The sequence below is a fragment of the Sylvia atricapilla genome, chromosome 4 (genome assembly GCF_009819655.1).
Source record: "Sylvia atricapilla isolate bSylAtr1 chromosome 4, bSylAtr1.pri, whole genome shotgun sequence".
NCBI lineage: Eukaryota > Metazoa > Chordata > Aves > Passeriformes > Sylviidae > Sylvia > Sylvia atricapilla.
The window spans coordinates 45088578-45105032 of record NC_089143.1 but is presented as its reverse complement, the minus strand read 5'-3'; the positions used below and the strand labels follow the sequence as shown (position 1 = coordinate 45105032).

Here is a 16455-nt window from a genome sequence, read left to right as displayed (position 1 = left end):
AGAAAGGTGTCTTATGAGGTCAGCCCTAGCTCTGTTTCTTTTTTTCTTTTCTTTTTTCCTCTCTGCTCTAACTCCTTTCCCTGGTGGTTTGAGTCATGAAAGAAAATATTAGGGTAGCTCCAAGGAGACAGGCTTAAAATAACCCTATTCTGAGAGGAGGGGGGTGTTACATCCCCCTTTGTCTGCACCCTTTCTCTCAGCATTTTGGGTTTGGGCCCTGAGGATTGGTGGTGCCGTTGTTGAAAAATCTCTGACCTGTCCTCCTTTTTTTGATTCCTTTGAATGGGCTGTAGCGTTGGGGTTTCCCCCCCCCCAAATTCCTTTTATCCTGGAGCTCCCATTTCCTTGGAGCTATTTGTAAACGTGAATAGAGATGCCTAAAACATTGCAGGTGTCCCCCTTCAACCCTCCAGCTCCAAAAGCTGGCCTATGCTGCAGTCTCTCTGAATGCAGGAAAGCTCCTCCTGGTAGACAATGGGTGTGTTGGTCTCCATAGCCCTGTGTAAGAAGAGCTTTCTCTGAGCCCTGTCTCTAGCTGGAAGCATTCCTCCCTGAAGAGAGAAGAATACTCCATCTTCTTTGTTTAGGTGTCTCACCTAGAGGTGATTCCCAGACTGTGCCTTTTGGCGCTGTTCTCAAGAGCATTTTATTTTCCTTTGTCTCCCTTCCTCAAACGAAAAAAGCTTAGCCTCTCTCCTCTGGAACATGACTGGTTGTGGTGCTTTTAAAAGCTGTCACCTCTAAAGCTGTGATTTTTATCGGTGATATTTTCCAGCAGCATCTCTTCTACTTTGTGTGTGCAGGTACTGCCTCCTAACTGGTGTCCTCCCTGCTCTGCTTGGGTTTGCTCTGCAGCTTGCAGGGTGCCATGGGAAAGGTGCTTTGATGTGTAAATCTGCATGAAATCAAAACACACTCTGGACTGTGAGCAATGCTCCAGAAATCTGCAGTTTAACAACCATGTTGGAGATGTGTTGGAACATTATTAAGAGGTAGCCTGAAATTGTGCAGGGAACTGTAGCATGATATGACTTAAAGCAAGCAATGGTGCTGAATTTGTTTGTAAGCAAATGTGATTAATAAGGTGTGGGGGTTTGGGGGTTGTTTTGGGGTTTGGTTTCTTGGTTTTTGTTGTGGTTTTTTTTTTCCTCTGGAGGTTCAGAATAAGGAGATGCAGTTTGCTCCTCAGCCTGAGTCCTGGCTCCATCAGCTGTATCTCCCTCTAACTGCTCACTTATGTAAGAGCCATGGGACTGGGGGGGTGAACCCATGCTGTGAGACATGCTGGGTGATAGCTGGTTGCTGACATGGAACTTAGCGCAATGTGATCTGCTTTCCAAAAAAAACTCTGGAAACTAAAAAAACCAAACCTACTGCAGAACCCCTGAAAAATCCCCCAACAGCCCTCCCCAGAAACCCACCAAAATTAGTCAAGACAGCAGACACGTGGACGTGCAGTGTGATGGGCACCTTTTGCAGATTTAGCTTGTGAATTCCAGTCTCCAGTCACGCATCTCCTTTATTTCTTTTTGACTGGTGAATGCTTTGAGGATGTCCCTTTTCTCTCTGTGAGTAGATGATGCTTTAAAAGGGAAATTTGAAGAGGAGTCAGACTGTCTGCAGGCAGTTGGTGTTGTTGCTTACCCCAGTGATGGTCAGAGCAGGTTCAGAAGCATGAGAGGGGCATTGAGGGGCCTTTGGGGCCTTTTTCTTTTGACTTGGCTGTGCCACATATGCTTGCTTAGAGGTGGGAAAGGATTGCTCTCACCTGGGAGCCAGGCCAGGAGTGCAGGGAAGGGAAGGCACAGGTTAGCAGTGTGCTGAGCACAGGAGGAGCTGGGCTTGTGTGCCAGGTCTCTGAACAGCACCTGGGTAATGCTGCCTGTGGAAAGGGGGTTGCTGTGTTTTTGAGGTGCTCCAGCAGGGAATTCAGGCTTTGCTGTCAGGCCACAGATGTGACTCTGGCTTGGGGCAGGGAACAACTCTCTTAAACATGGATACTGTGTGATTCTCTGTGGGAGAATAGCAGACAAACATGCTTAAAAGACAAGGCTGATCTGTGGAAATGCTGAAGAGTGATTAATTTATTGAGAAACCTGCTTGTTGTCATGGATGATGCTTAAATCTAGCCCAGGTTTTTTCTGGACTGTATGAAAAATGTGAACTGTGATTTGACTTGGGAGGCCTGTATGTCTGCATTTAATCTAAAATATTCCTTGCTGTGTATCTGCTCTATGAGTAAAAGATTGTTTAGGAGCCCCTAAATGGCAATCGTGAAACTCAAGATATTTTTTTTCCTCCTGATTTTGTTGATCAGGAGGCGTGCCTGTTTAAGTCATGCTGCCAAGCTTGCTGTCATGCAAGTGATTCATGGCTGGTGTCGTTTTGACAAGGTGTAGGAAAGAGAGGGTTCTAATGTTACAAAAATATGTAGCGAAGGAGATGTCTGTGTTTCTTTCCAAGCTCTTTTTGTGGAAATCCCTGGCAATTACAATGCTCCTAATACTTAAATAGGTCTGTGGGCTTTTTAGGACTGCACTGAAGAAGTGCTTTGCAGCCAGTTGACCTTAATAAGGGAAATATTTCTGTGTAGACACTGCCAAATTTGTGCTCAAAAATGGAAGTGCAGTCTGGCTCTCTGCATGGTTGTGCAATCTGTGTCGTCATTCGTGAAACTGATGGTGCATTCTTCGGTCACTCAAAATTTTTATTAGAATCCCCTTCAAAAAGAGAATTCACAAGTTGAGAATTAATCTTTGCTTTTCCTGTCCTTCCCTTTCTTCTCTGTCCTGTACACTATCAGCTTTCACTGATAATACGCACAGAAATAATCTAGGAATAGGGCTACTGTGCATAGAAACGGTTAATAAAAATTGAGATTCTAGATTCACTTTTCTGAGGGTTTATTGCAAACAGTGAATGAAAGTCATACAAAAATGCCTTGTTAGGGTCCTTTTAAGGAAGTTTTTGTGTTTGAAACAGTTTTGTAGCTGGGTGAAATAGTAACTGAATTGGCATCTGAGCTGGAATTTCAGTGTGCTTTGAGGCTGCGGTCATCCACTTGGCTGATAACAACTCAGTGTGTTAAATTGAGTTGTTGGTTTTTTTTGGGGTTTTTTTTACATTTGCACTATATATAAATAAAAGTGTCCCTACCAGGCTAAGACAGTCATATCCCTCTTTGAGTGACCTACACGAATGGTTCACCTCTCCAAGACAGTAAGACCTCAGTTGGGTCATCACAGGCATTGTGAAATGCTCTCATTTGTGTGTAATATTCTTTTAGCCCCTGGACTGAGGAGCTTTTAGGTTATTCTTGTCCTGTAAGCTATTAAGTGACTTGGGATTGGGGGATGGAGGTGGTTTGCTGCCTGTCTGATAGTAGACATGTGTGCTTTGTTTGGACAAATGTGACTGGATGTTCCAAGCTTGCATTCATGTGCACCTGCTAACTGCCTTGCTGCTGTTTCCCCTTGCCCTGTGCTAGGCTGGGTCTGGGTCACCAGGTGCTCTCCCAGACTGTCCTTTGTACAAGGCGTCCTGATGTCCTATGCATGATTCTTCTGGCATTTGGGCTTAGGGATTATGTTTGAATGGTGGCTTTCCTTCATTCCTGCCTTGTCAAGGGGCTGTATGAGTGTGGACATAAGAAAGCCAGGGTCTTCATCCATCACAGAAGATGGACAAAATGCTGTCACGAGTAAGATCAGGTGATGTGGGTCTTCACAGAGTAAAAACATGACAACAAATAGAAAGCCATGGGCAAAAATACTGTGTGAGCCTAGCAGCCCCTGTCCAAAAGGATGCTCCAGAGCTATTGGGGAGCTTTGAAAGATTCTGGAGGACTAGCAAGAGGTTTCCTGTGGAGAGGGAGTGCACATCTGCCACCTGCCTTGCTATCCCCTTCTTGGTATATCAGAGTAGGGAGGACATCACAAGCCTCTACTCTGCCTGTCTCCCACATTGAGGGTGAGCTGAAGCAGGGATTATACTGCCAGTCACCTTAGGGGTACAGATGGAGGTGTCATAGTGTAGTTCCCCTGTGAATCTGTCTGTCACGGCTAGAGCAGAGCTAATTAGGCCACCTTATGCACATGATTCATAGTGAACTGTGCTCACCTGCGTTGGAGTCAAAAGCTATCATGGCCTCCCTTGGTGGTTGGGATGGAATCAGAAGGCAGAGGTGGAAGATCCTATGGTGTGTCATGCGGTCAAGTCACCCCATGCAAGGTGAGGCGAGAGCAGGTGAGACTGGTTTTGTCAGAAGGTCTCAGAAGTTGCTTCAAAATCGGAGCTGCTGCTCAGTGGACAGCTCATGTCAGGCATCTAATTCCACTTTGTAGTCATGCTTTAAGTAGCTAGGGCTCTTTTCATAGGCAATTGCAGTAGACCAACACCCGCTTGTTATTACAGAGCCTGACACTAGCATTAGGCAGCCTTCAATTTTCCCCGTTTGCAGGTGGAGTCTTTTTTGCTTGACTTTCAGAGTAAATGCTATGGCTGTCTTGGGGCTGTTGTCACACTATCCTACAGGCTATGGCTTCAGCAGAGTACTCTGGCATGATTGGAGAGAGACTTCAGTACCATGGGAGCTTTGGACATGGATGATGTGGATGGCAGGATGAAGCTGAACAGGGCCCTGTGGTTCAGGAAAAGAAGAGCATACATAGATTGCAGGACTTGGGGAAGCTACTGTCATTCTGTGGCTCTAGCATGGATAATTTAGTTTACTATGTAGAGCTAACTTCTGTGCTATTGAAGTGACAGCCTTGGCTGGTGTGTCTTGCTGTAGGTAACAGTAGAGTAGAAACACAGTAGTACCCTATGTGCCACCATGGATTTTTAGAGATACCCTTCATATTAACCTGTGTATTGCAAGGTCAGTATTTGAAGTCCTCTGGTTTAGTGGCTGTGGCATCCTGTAATTTAAACAGCTTGTTGAAAGGGACAACAAATGTTTCTGTGGTCTTGGAGGAAGCTGAGAAACTGCCAGAGGAAGACCGTGGTATGCAGCATGGATGGCTGCCATGGGACTGTCCCTGGTGGGGTATAGATGTGGGAATGGGTCTTTGGAGAGAACTGAAGTAGTCAGTGCAAACCTGGGCTTGTGCCTGACAGTATGGCTTGGGAGGATGCAGGAATGGGAGGGAATGTGGATGCCAGAAAAAAGGCTGAGATTTTTTCAGTTGCCTTCTTAAAGCTGTCCTGCAGTGTCTGGTTACCCTGTATTGTGGGTCTTTGGGGGCTTTTCTTTTAAAACTCTTAATACAGAACTTGCTAAAATAACTGCAACATGCAGAATGGCAACATGCACACTTAATACTGCTTGAAGAAAGCCTCTTTCTTGCTTGAAGGAAGCCTCTTCCTTAAACAAAAAGTTCTTATGCATATATTATGATAAAAGAAAGCTTTCCTGGTGTGTCAGCTCTGGTACAGGGAAGCTCTTCTGGTTTGTCCCTTAACAACTTGTCTTGTCCTGACCTGTTCCCCATGGGAGTCATCTCTGGGCATTGAGCCTCTGGACTTTGATCTGCCACCACTGAACTAGGGAGATGCTAGATTTGGTTGAGTGGATCCTTTTGGTTTGGTTAGTGAAGCAAAGCAGAGTTCTTGGCCTTCAGTGCATTACTTTTTTTTTTGTGTGTGTGTGTGTTTTTTATTACAGTTGCTGAAATTTGTCGCTGCAAGAAATGACCTATAAAAGAGTTGCAAATGGTTCTGTTTCATTGCATGAGATCTATTTAAAAGCTACTGACTCTGAGGGTGAGGTAAGCTGTTGATGGAGGTTTTCCCCTCTCTGGAGTCAGTTGATTAAGTGAGGACTGATTTGTGTGCTGCTTCAGCACGATGTGGACACAGTTGTCATGAAACAGGCTTTGCACTGTCTTGTGTGCTCACACTTCTGGTGATATGATACCTGCTTCTACAAACACTGAAGTGGGAAAAGTATTCGCATGTAAGTTTTGTTGAGATTTAGCACCTGAATGATCCACATGCAGGTGTGTTAGTCCTTACGCATCTCAGGAGAGGATGGTGGAAAATCACCAACAGTGCTGAACCGTTGTCATTTGGGGATGTGAACATGTTACTTGACATTGGGATAGAGATGTGAAAAGACACTCTTAGTTTCCAAACAAAATAAGAGTGCGTCTGGTAGGTAATTCTGTATGCTGTGGTGTCCATTTCTTTTGCAGTATTAAGCAGGCAACTGTGGTAGCCTAGCATGCTCTTCAACTAATAATTTGCTGGTAATAGTGGAGGCTACTTGTTTGGCTCTTGAAAGCAATTTACCAGAGCGGAAGGGGGAAAATTTATTTAAGGAAAGTCCTGTGTGGGTTTGAATTCTTGGAGGTCATCAGTATACAATTTTTTTTCCTACCTTCCCCCCGCCCCCATCGTGAATAGAGGAAGAATAGCCTATGTAGTATGTAAAGAAAACTGTGTTCTGGAAGTCAAGTACAAGATAATCAGTTCTGTCCTGTTGTCTCCCTCTCCTTGTTTGGGGCACCTGTGCTTTGTCACACAGATATGGACTACTGTGAGAGTAAGCAGGCGGTGCCAAGTAAGATCACCTTTTCTCAGGTGCTTTGGTGCTTGTGTGATACCTATTTCTGGGAGCTCCTTTTAGGGACCAGGAATGGGAAGGGAGTGTCTAAAGTATTTTGTGAATTATAACCACCAAATTCCTCTGCTGCAAACAAAATGTGTCGGTGCTTTTGGCTAGCTAAGAACTTATCTGTGTCTGAGAAAGTAAAGCAGTTGGGTTACAGGAGTCTCAGCCTCCCTCCATGGTTTGTTATATGGTGGTATTGCCTATGTCAGGAGAGCTGGGTGGGATTCTGGTGGCCACAGCATGAAGGAGCTGTGTTATAGAGAGGATGAGGAGGCTGTGGTGTTTTTAGAAGCTGTTGCATGGCTGAAGGTTACAGTCCTGGATGGCAAGGTCACCTGTGTGAGTGTGGCCTTTGGTCCAGCTAGACCAGCTGGGAGAGTTTTGTCCTCTAGCAGTTTCTTTCTGGGGAACCAGATGTAAGAACTGAGATCAGGGGGATGTGAGACCTATGAATGAAAATGGCTGTTTGGCTTTGTTAGAAATTTAATTCAGGATGTTTGGATGGACTGGACATCCCCACCTTTGAGGGATTATGGTTCTGCCTCAGGAGGCTGAAGATGCATCGTACTTGTGGTGTTTTCCTGGCTAAAGCTTGGTGGTAACACTGATCGGGTTGCCAGCATGGTCAGTGGTACTGTGGTTTCAGACTTAGGCAGGTTCCGTGGTTAGGAGTGACTTGTCTGTGGCCAGTGGATAGAGGCTGTGCTCAGACTGAGCTGTGACTGCTGGAGTGCTTGCCTGTTGGAGTTGGTTGTGGTTTAAAGCAAGACCTTAATTTCAGATTTGTTTTTTTTTGTTTGTTTGTTTTCCCACTGGTCATTCTCAGGAGCTCTGAGCTTTACTCAAAGGTGTACTGACTACAGTCCTTGCTGATTTTAGCTGTGAATTCCTGGGGGACAAGTGTGAAAATGACCAAGGACCTACGGACTTTACAAGCATTAGCATTAATTTTGAGTTGGCAGTTGAGCATGGCAAGCTCTGAATGAGCCAAACAACAGCTTTGAGATGAGCAAGGTGCTTCAGTTGGAAAGTCCATTAAACTGAGCCCTTTGTGAAGATCAGACTAAACTGAACTCTGAGGGCAAGTAACCTTCAGCACAAAATAAAGTTCCATCTCAAATCCTGCTCAGACCTGCCTTATATTGCCAAGTGCTGACTCGGATTGGTGCTTGAACACTCGAGGAAGTAGCTGTATTGTTGTTTATCTAGGATACGTTGAATTGTGCTGATAAGATGATGGCAGACTACTGGGCTTTTATTGGCGGGATTTCGCAAGCTTGTCTGAGTGCATTTCTGCAAGACACTTTATGAAAGCAATACCAAATATCTCTTTTACCCAGTTTTAGGGTGATGTTTGCCAAGAGTCCTGTTTAGAGAAGCATTTTTATTTATGTTATCCGAGGGAACCTACACTGTTCTGGGAAAGCTCCTTCTTCCTTCATTCATGGTACCCATCACTTTCTGTAGAGTTTTCAGTCTCTTCCTGTTACAGCGTGCCAGGAACAAAACAAAGGAACAAAACAAAGGTACAACAGTCGTAGGACAAGGATTTATATGCCTCGTGCCCACAAATGACTGGTGATAAAATTAACATTATAGGCTTTTGTCCTAACAGAATACAAGATTATGGCACACTTCACTCAAGACTTGTTTTTTGAATGATCTGTACACAGTAATTTTCCAGTCTGTATGCTGAATTCCTCTTGGAGCATGTTCTTTACATTTTTAGCAGGTGTTTTTCTCTCCAGCAATACCCAGTGAGAAGTGGTATCTGATAAAGGACATATCCTGCCATGCAGCAGGGTAGGGTTGTTTATGAACTTCCTGAAAAATTATTTGGTTGTGGTTTCCGCAGTATCAAAATCTGCAGGTTTTGATTTGAGACAGAGGTGCCTGACCTAATTTGCTTCCAATGCATCTAGCAGTTTCTGCCTCATGAAACCACACAGTGGAAAAATATTGAAGGTATACAGTCATTTGGCCTTGCTTGACTTTGAGAGACATGTGCAGTGCATTTGGTTCTTTCTTCTGTATCAGTGCGAGGTTGGCTGCAGAGGACTGCTAGAAGGGCTGATTTGTCCCAAAGCTATCCCAAAACAAGTGTTCTCACATTTACGAAGAACCTTGCTACATGGGAAACATAGAGAGGATGAGCTACTTGCAGCAGAAGAAAAAGGCATCTTTATCATGCTGTTTCTGAAAGTTTATGATGGACACAGCAGAACTGCAAAATAGTCCTGCAGTACAGACCATGAGTCTGCATGGTGTAGCAGCTCCCTGCTGCATCTCTAGCTGTTGTTATGGAACTCTACTGCTGGCTATTTAGTACCTCTCTCCACGCCCTGTGACTTCTTTCCTAAAAGCAGCAGTCAGGGGTGGATGACAAGCAGTTTTGTTGAACAGATAATGTTAGAAAGCAAGAACTTAGCAATGTGCAGAGGTGAAAGGCACAGGCCGTACAGTGTGGAAGATGGAATGGCAGGGACCCTGAGGCTGGCTGCCTGACATCAGTCTTGTACTCTAAATGTTCCTGTTGCCCATGTCTGAACAGTTGCATTTTCATCTCTCATTAAAATTCTCAGATAAATTGAGATCAATAAAGAATGAAGTACCAAAAGATGGGATAATGGCTGGTGATGAAGATCCATTCTTATAAGTAGTCATCTAATATTGACCTTCCTGACACTTGACTTTTTATCTTTCCACCCTCTCTCTGTATTTATATCATGTCTAACTCACCAGTCTGTACATATGTTCTCTTTTACTACATTATGGGGAAAATAGCATGATTGTCTGTCAAATTGCTGGTCTTTGCACTTTTCAGGATTACATCCTCAATGTATAATAATATGCAGCTGTATTTATTGTGATGTGTGATAGGGAATAGTTCAAGTTGTCTATGTAGAATTCTTTTTTTTCCCCAAAAAGAGCTTAACAGCTGGGACCTTGTGTATATGGAACCAAAGTGGGAGTTGAGACAGCTACATAACTTAGTTGCCTCCTTAGTTTTGTAATTTTTCAAACTGTGAAGCTGTGAGTGGCTCACAGGAGCAATGACCCTCCTTAGCAGGGGTGGTTAGTCATGATGGGACACACAGGAGCTAGAGCAGAAGTGACAGTAGGGTGGCAGCTGGGCTGCTCTGCGTACCTTTGAGAGATCTGCTCTATGGAAGGCGTCTTGCAAATTGCAGACACGCATGGGAGTAGCCAAAGGGGATGGGAAATTGCAGATCCAGACAAACTGGTGTCTGACTGAGCAACAGCTGTGTGGTGCCAAACTCTCACTTAATGATAGGGAGCTGTTTCTGGGTCCAAAATGTTTTTTTGAAGTGTGCTGTAGGTTGAGAGAACAGCTGCTGGCTTGGCCTGCACTGTCTTACTGCAGGCTTTGAGCCAGCCAGACTCTGTCCCACTGTTGAACTTCTTGAGTCACTCCGACTTGCACGACTGTATTGCTCAGCAGCCCAACTAGGAACAGGCAGTGAGAGCTGGGATAAACTGGCTCAAAGTATTTTCTGGGTTGTCCTTTGGGTGGGTTTGCTTTCTTGGGGAAGCCTCATCTGGACTGTATCTTCAGGAAGCCAGGATGCTGTGTTCAGAGAGAAATGAGCAGGTGGATGTCTCCATATTTCCAGGACATTCCAGGCAGGGGAAGGTGGACAAACTTATCCTTTTTATATTCTGTGCTATTGCAGTGAGGGAAAGAGATGGAGATTTTGTGTTTTCTCTCCTGGCCTGCATGGTGCTTCTTATGCCTTTGCTGTGTGAGGTTGTATTTTGCATTGAGTTTGCATGGCAAGGTTTTGGTAGCAGGAATGGTGCCTTACAGTGTACTCCTGTGAGAAGCTGCTGGAAGCTTCCCATCTCTCTGACAGAGCCAATGCCAGATGGCTCACCACTGGCCAAGGCCAAGCCCATCAGCAATGGTGGCAGTACTTTTGGGATAGCATATACGAAGGGGAAAAAACCCAAAACCCCTTGCAGCAGCAATTGCAGCTGGAGCAGGTAGATGCCCCAGGGAAGCTGTGATCCTGTGAGAAGCCTGTGGTGGAGCAGACTCCAGACAGGACCTGTGGACCCATGGAGAGACCACACTAGAGTAGGTTTGCTGGCAGGACTTATGACCCCATGGGGGACCCCAGGTCGTGAAGAACTGCAGTGTGCATTGCAGCAGGGGAAAAGTGTGATTCCTTCCCTTAGGAGGAAGGAGCAGCAGAGGCAGTCTGTGATGAACTGACTGCACACCCCATTCCTGACCCTCTGTGTCACTGGAGAGGGAAGAGGTAGGAGGAGAAAAGTCAGGAGTGAGATTGAACCCAGGAGGAAGGATGAGGTGGAGCAGAGGTGTTTTAAGATTTGGATTTATTTTTCATTATCCTTCTATGATTTGATTGGTAAAAAAATTAAAGTAATTTTCCAAAGTCAAGTCTCTTTTGTCTGTGACAGCAACTGGTGAGTGATCTCTCCTTGCTCTTATCTCAATGAGCCTTTCATTGTATTTTTTCTCCGCTGTCCCATTGAGGGAGTGAGTGATAGAGTGGCTTTGGGGTGCATGTGGCATCCAGCCAGGGTTAACCCACCACAATTTTATAGGCAGAACTGCTGGATGGGGTTGAATGGTGCTGAAGCAGAGGGTGCTTGGTGGCAGGTTTCCAAACCAGGGAGTCAGCAGCAAGCACCAGGCCTACTTACACTCGTTGCATAATCAGATGAGTTTTCAGCTCCCAGTGCATTTCTCTAAATCTTCCTTTTGAACAGTCTCTTTCTTTGTCTGAGATTTTCAGGCTCTTATTTCAGACAGTGATGCATGCACTAGATTTGGAAAAGTCTCCTATCCATATGACTCTGGTATATCAAAGTGGCTAAATTTAGAAAATCTTACAAAAAAGAGCTTCCCCTTCCTGTGATCTGACATAATGTTTCTTGGTCGCTGTTATTTTTACTACTGAACAGCTTAAATCTATTTTGGTTGGGCACTAAGTGATGGCTACAGTGTAAAAGAAGAAATTTGTTTCTGTGAAGTCAGGCGATCCTGCTGCAGCTTCAGGGCTCTGAGGGCAGCCTGCTCATGCTGAGCATGTGCCAGTGCTGTGTTGGGGCCCCCTTGCAGCCCTGCTCAGCTCTCTGAAGCCCTGCCTGCTCAGTACAGGGTCTCCGAGGCTCAGAGCTTTGATGGCTCTGAACTTCTTCAGCATCTTGTAGTGAGTGGCAGTGGTGATGGATTTTAACACACACACACACAGTACTTCACTCATCCTCCAAATTCAAGGAGGACAGTATAGGAAAGATGTTTGTCTGGCAGCAAAGTAGGAGACACAGTGGGAGTTTATGTGGGAACTAGTGGTGCCTCTGGTTTTGCAGGTCTCTTTAATACATGGATCTTTCACTGTGCACTGTTAGGACCAGGACTGAGCTGTCCCTGCCTGAAAAATGTACTGGTGAAATCATGCCCTACTGAGCACCTTTAGCTCTTGGTGCCAGGAATATATAATTCAAGCTTTCAAACTTTCTTACTCATTTTGGTTTGGGTTTTTTATTTGTTTGGGTATTTTTAAAGCCATCTCCTTTGTTAAAACTTTCTCTGTGGCGGTTCAAGCTCATATTTTATTGTAGCTAACTGCTCTGCTTCAGCAGCCTTCTGACTTGTTTCTGAATATCCCACACCTGCTTTCATATTGAGATGGAGTGAAGGAAGACAACTGGAATGTTGGGAAGAGATGACTTTTTTTTTTTGTTGATCTCAATATCCGAGAAATCTGCTGAGCAAGAGTGTATTTCTTGATCATCATTTAAGCTTCTGGTGGACAATTGTGTAGAAATGTTCAGTGCGTGAAAATGGAGGCAATGTGAGTCTCACTCTGGAACTTTGGTCATCTCTAAGTGCTTTTTGTTCGGGTTTATGATGGTGCCAGAGGGCTATGTAGGGAGTGAAATTCCAGTGTGCTTTGTCCTCACTAAAAGGTCCAGCCAGATCTGCATACCTGAACCTGCACTGTCAGGAGTTTTGGGCAGGGAGTCTCGCTCATGCTGTCATGTTGAAGGATCATGCTGTGATCCAGCACTGGTGACATTTTCATTTCAGCTTCAGTAAGCAAGAAGTCTGTAGTTTCTCAGAGGAGCATGTGTGTGCCCAGAGGGAACTCTACAGACTCTGAGGTGATCATTACTGGATTTTGGCAAGATCTTAAGTGATGCTTCCTTAGGCAAATAATTCAGCTTAGCAAGTAGCTGCTGTGGTCAGCTTGGAGCCTTCCTAGGGTGAGGTGCTGAAATAAACAATCAAGAGTGAGTCTTTGTGTGCGTGTTTTCCTAACCAATGAGTTTGTGCCTCAAAGGCTCAGCCAAACTAAAGACTTCCTTGGATGAAAGAAAAGTTCAGGAACCTTCCTCTGGGATCAGGAAAAATAAAAAAATTACCTTTCTCTGTGTCCTTTGTAATGGAAAGCTATCACAAAGATTTTGAAGCTGCCTGTTAGTTTTAACTTGCTCTTTGTGCTTCTTTGAAATAAATCATGTCCTACTTCTCTAACAAAAGAGTGTTTAGCATGTTATGTACATATACACATGCACATTTTTGAGTGCATACAGTGAAGTTTAACACAATGTTATGAAAACGTTGCTGAACATGGCAGGATCATGTTTGGTTTAGTCATTCAGACAGGGATCTGATTTAAAAAAGGAAAAAAAAAAGGTTAAAATAAAAAAGGACCCCCCCAGCCAGCCATTGGGTTGAAGAGGGTATGATGAGGAGATGTTTAGGTAGGCTGTTTTGGGCAGTGCAGTAGGTTGGCTCTGAATGTGTAACTTGCACTTTGAAGATGCTAAAACTGTGCTTCCCATTAAAAGCTGGCAGCTGTACAAGTGTGGCCAGGTGTCTTTGGCTAGGGGAAGCTGAGCACTGTTCACTTACTGCATGGCTGCTCCTGCCCCTGGGTATGGGAGTGGATGCTGGCAGCATGGTCCTTGTAGTGAGGTTGGGCAGCTTGAAGGCAGTTCTTGACCAGCTTCTGGTTTATCACCAGTATGGGATCACAAGTTGTCATGTTTTATGGCAGACCCATGCCCAGGCTTCAGAGTTTATTAGTCTTAGCTGTGCTTCCTGAAGCATTTAGCATCAATCTTTCTCTGTAACAGCACCTTTGGTTGAAAGCCATGTCACAAAACAGCCTCTGCTCTGCAGCTGCTGCATCATACAAGTTTCCTGCATGATTCTGCTTCTCTGGCATGCACCAGGTACACCCAATCCCATCTGAATCTTGCAGGTGAGCGTTGGAACTGAGAACCACCCACAAAGCTACCGTTCTGCTGGAGACAGCGCTTTTACCCCTTGCTCTGTGCTGCTTTATTCTCAGTTGTGTAATGCAGCGTGATGCGGATAATCCGGTCATCATTACAAAAGGATTTAAAGCCCCTTTTTAATCAGGAGTCATTTTTAATAAAGCTTTGCCTTGTTTGGGGGCCTGTTCTCCTGGCTTGAGTGTTTAAGAACAAAATGCAGGAAACGGAGGGAGGTGGGAAGGAACCAGCTCAGGGAGGAGGGAGACACGCGCCTCTGTCTGGCTCCCAGGCGGTTGCTGGTGAAGTCTTGAACTGTGGGACATGTTTCCACTAGCACCAAGTGGGCAAAATCCTTATGTGCACAAATAGAAGCAGCTCGTAGGTCTGTGCTTTCTCAGACTTTTTACTCACAGAGCAAACTTCTGGTGGAGGAGAGAAGGAAAGGCTTGATCTAGTCCTGTCTGGGTTCTACTCTCTCTTTTAACCCTCTCTGTCCAAAACACTGGTAGTCCTCTAGGGCCTCCTGCATCTCAGAACAAACTGTGGTCCTGGACAAAGTGCAGCATTTACTTCTCTTGTAATGGCAGTGGCTTACAGTGTGTGTGATTGACCTTACTTCTTTGGCTGTTATTTTGCCACTGTATTGTGGAAAGTGCACTGACAAAAACGGTATGTGAACTCTTATGTAGCTTTGAAATGTATCCTCTTCTCCTGCAGTATGCCAGCATTTTTCCCACCTTTCTGACCGTAACCACCTCTTGAGCTACTAGACCTGCTTCTCCTCTCCTCAGAGCGAACCTGACTGGGGACCTGAACAATGGCATTTCGCATTTTAGAATGTTTGAATATAATGGCATTTGAGAGGAAGCATCCTGCTACATCCTGGTGTTTTTCAGTTCCAGTAGTCCTCAATCTTGGGATCCTTACAGTGTATGCTTAAGACGTCCCTGAGTCTCCAATCAGTGTAAGTTGATGGCTAGGAAGTTTTAAGGTGGTTTCTCCCTAAGACAGATCCCATCCAGGGGAGAGCCAGTAAGCTTGCAGTTCAGGTGAATTGATGAAACGTCTGAAGGACAGAGCGTCAGGGCTGTGTTACAATGACACTGATGAGTACCCCAGAGCTATCCATGTGGTGGAAACCTAGAAGTAATACTGGTTTACAGCTCAGATAGAGGACCAGGAGAGGGCTCAACTCTAGGACAGAATTCCCTATGAAGGAAAGGTGCAGGAAAGTAGAGGAGGTGGTGGAGGAGTTGAATGTTCTCCTGGCAGCACTGCTGCCTCCCTGGGAGGCTGATGAGTTCTTTCTGGGCCCCAGAGCTCCTTCCTGTTTCAGTAACAAACATGAATACCATAGAAGCGATTTTTAAACAGCAAAGATGGGTGCTGCGGTTGACTTTTGGGCACTGAGAACCCAGACCAGATGGCATTTAGTGGGCAATCAACTCCGTAGGAGTTATGTAGCAAAGCTATTGCTTCTGTGTTTGCATGACTTCTTACTGGGAGATATTACAGTGGTAGAATAAAAAGCGAAAAGCATTGGTCTCAGCAGAGATAATAAAACAACCTATAATATCAAATTCATAAAAGAGCACTTTTCATTGGGAAAAAGGTATTTTTAAGAAAAAGCTAGCCGTTGCATTGATTTACAGCAATTAGTTGTCTGTCATCTGTTTGGATATTAGGGAATGAGAGAGTTTAGAAGAGAGTGGTTAAATTATTGGAAATGTTGAGGAATCACAAATCAAGACAAAAAGAAAAGTTAAAAGATTAGTTCTCATCTCCTCTGGAAAAGGGAGCAAGTAAAAGCTGTTAACAATAAAAGGACAGACGGAACTTTATTCTATCATTGAGCAAGAGAAAGCCAGCAGGTCACTCAGACTTTGAAGACAGCAATTTTGGTAATAACAAAAGATACTTTCAGCCAAACAGAGCAGATTCGAAACAAGAATCAGGTTTCCACCTCTGTTTGCATAGGGAAACTCAGGCTCTGAGCTCTGTGGAGTGCTGCTTGGGCACTTCCATGTGCACCAGCAATGCTTTTATAGTGGCCTTATGCATGAGACCAAGAGGAGAATTGCCCGCTGGTCTCAGTGCTCTGCTCCCTCTGATTTTAGTCATATAGCTTGATGCAAATCTACATCACACTCTGTTTCACAAGGAAAAAACATTTCACTAAGGATGTACTTAACAATCTAGAGTGTCAATGAAACAAATATGTGCAAAGGAGGAAGTTACATCTGATGTCCTTGTAATTAAGGAAACTTCTCTGATCCTGCAGCTTCCTGGTCCACTAAGGCCATACCTGTGGACAGTATGTATTGTGGGGTTAGTCATTACTATGTAGAAGGTGAATAAGGCTTTGAAGGAAAAATGCCAAGGAGGCATTTTGTTCCAATTAAGGATGAGCCTAGAATAAATTTTGTGATGTACATGCATAGACCAAATTCCTCAGTAAGGTGACTTCAATACGAAGTCATGTTGATAGATTAGAACAGCGATAAGTTCAAGTTGGTTCAATAACCAAGTAGAGCACTTGATTTAACATTTGAATGTGATGTGAG

General features: G+C 44.6%; 1 protein-coding gene and 1 long non-coding RNA gene across 2 annotated transcripts in view; both read left to right on the top strand.

Moving 5' to 3' along the window:
* LOC136360476 (uncharacterized) overlaps nucleotides 1-16455 on the top strand; it is a 254845-nt gene that overhangs the window by 200821 nt on the left and 37569 nt on the right. The window lies entirely within an intron of this gene.
* Nucleotides 1-16455, top strand: part of MFHAS1 (multifunctional ROCO family signaling regulator 1) — a 34607-nt gene that overhangs the window by 3245 nt on the left and 14907 nt on the right. The window lies entirely within an intron of this gene.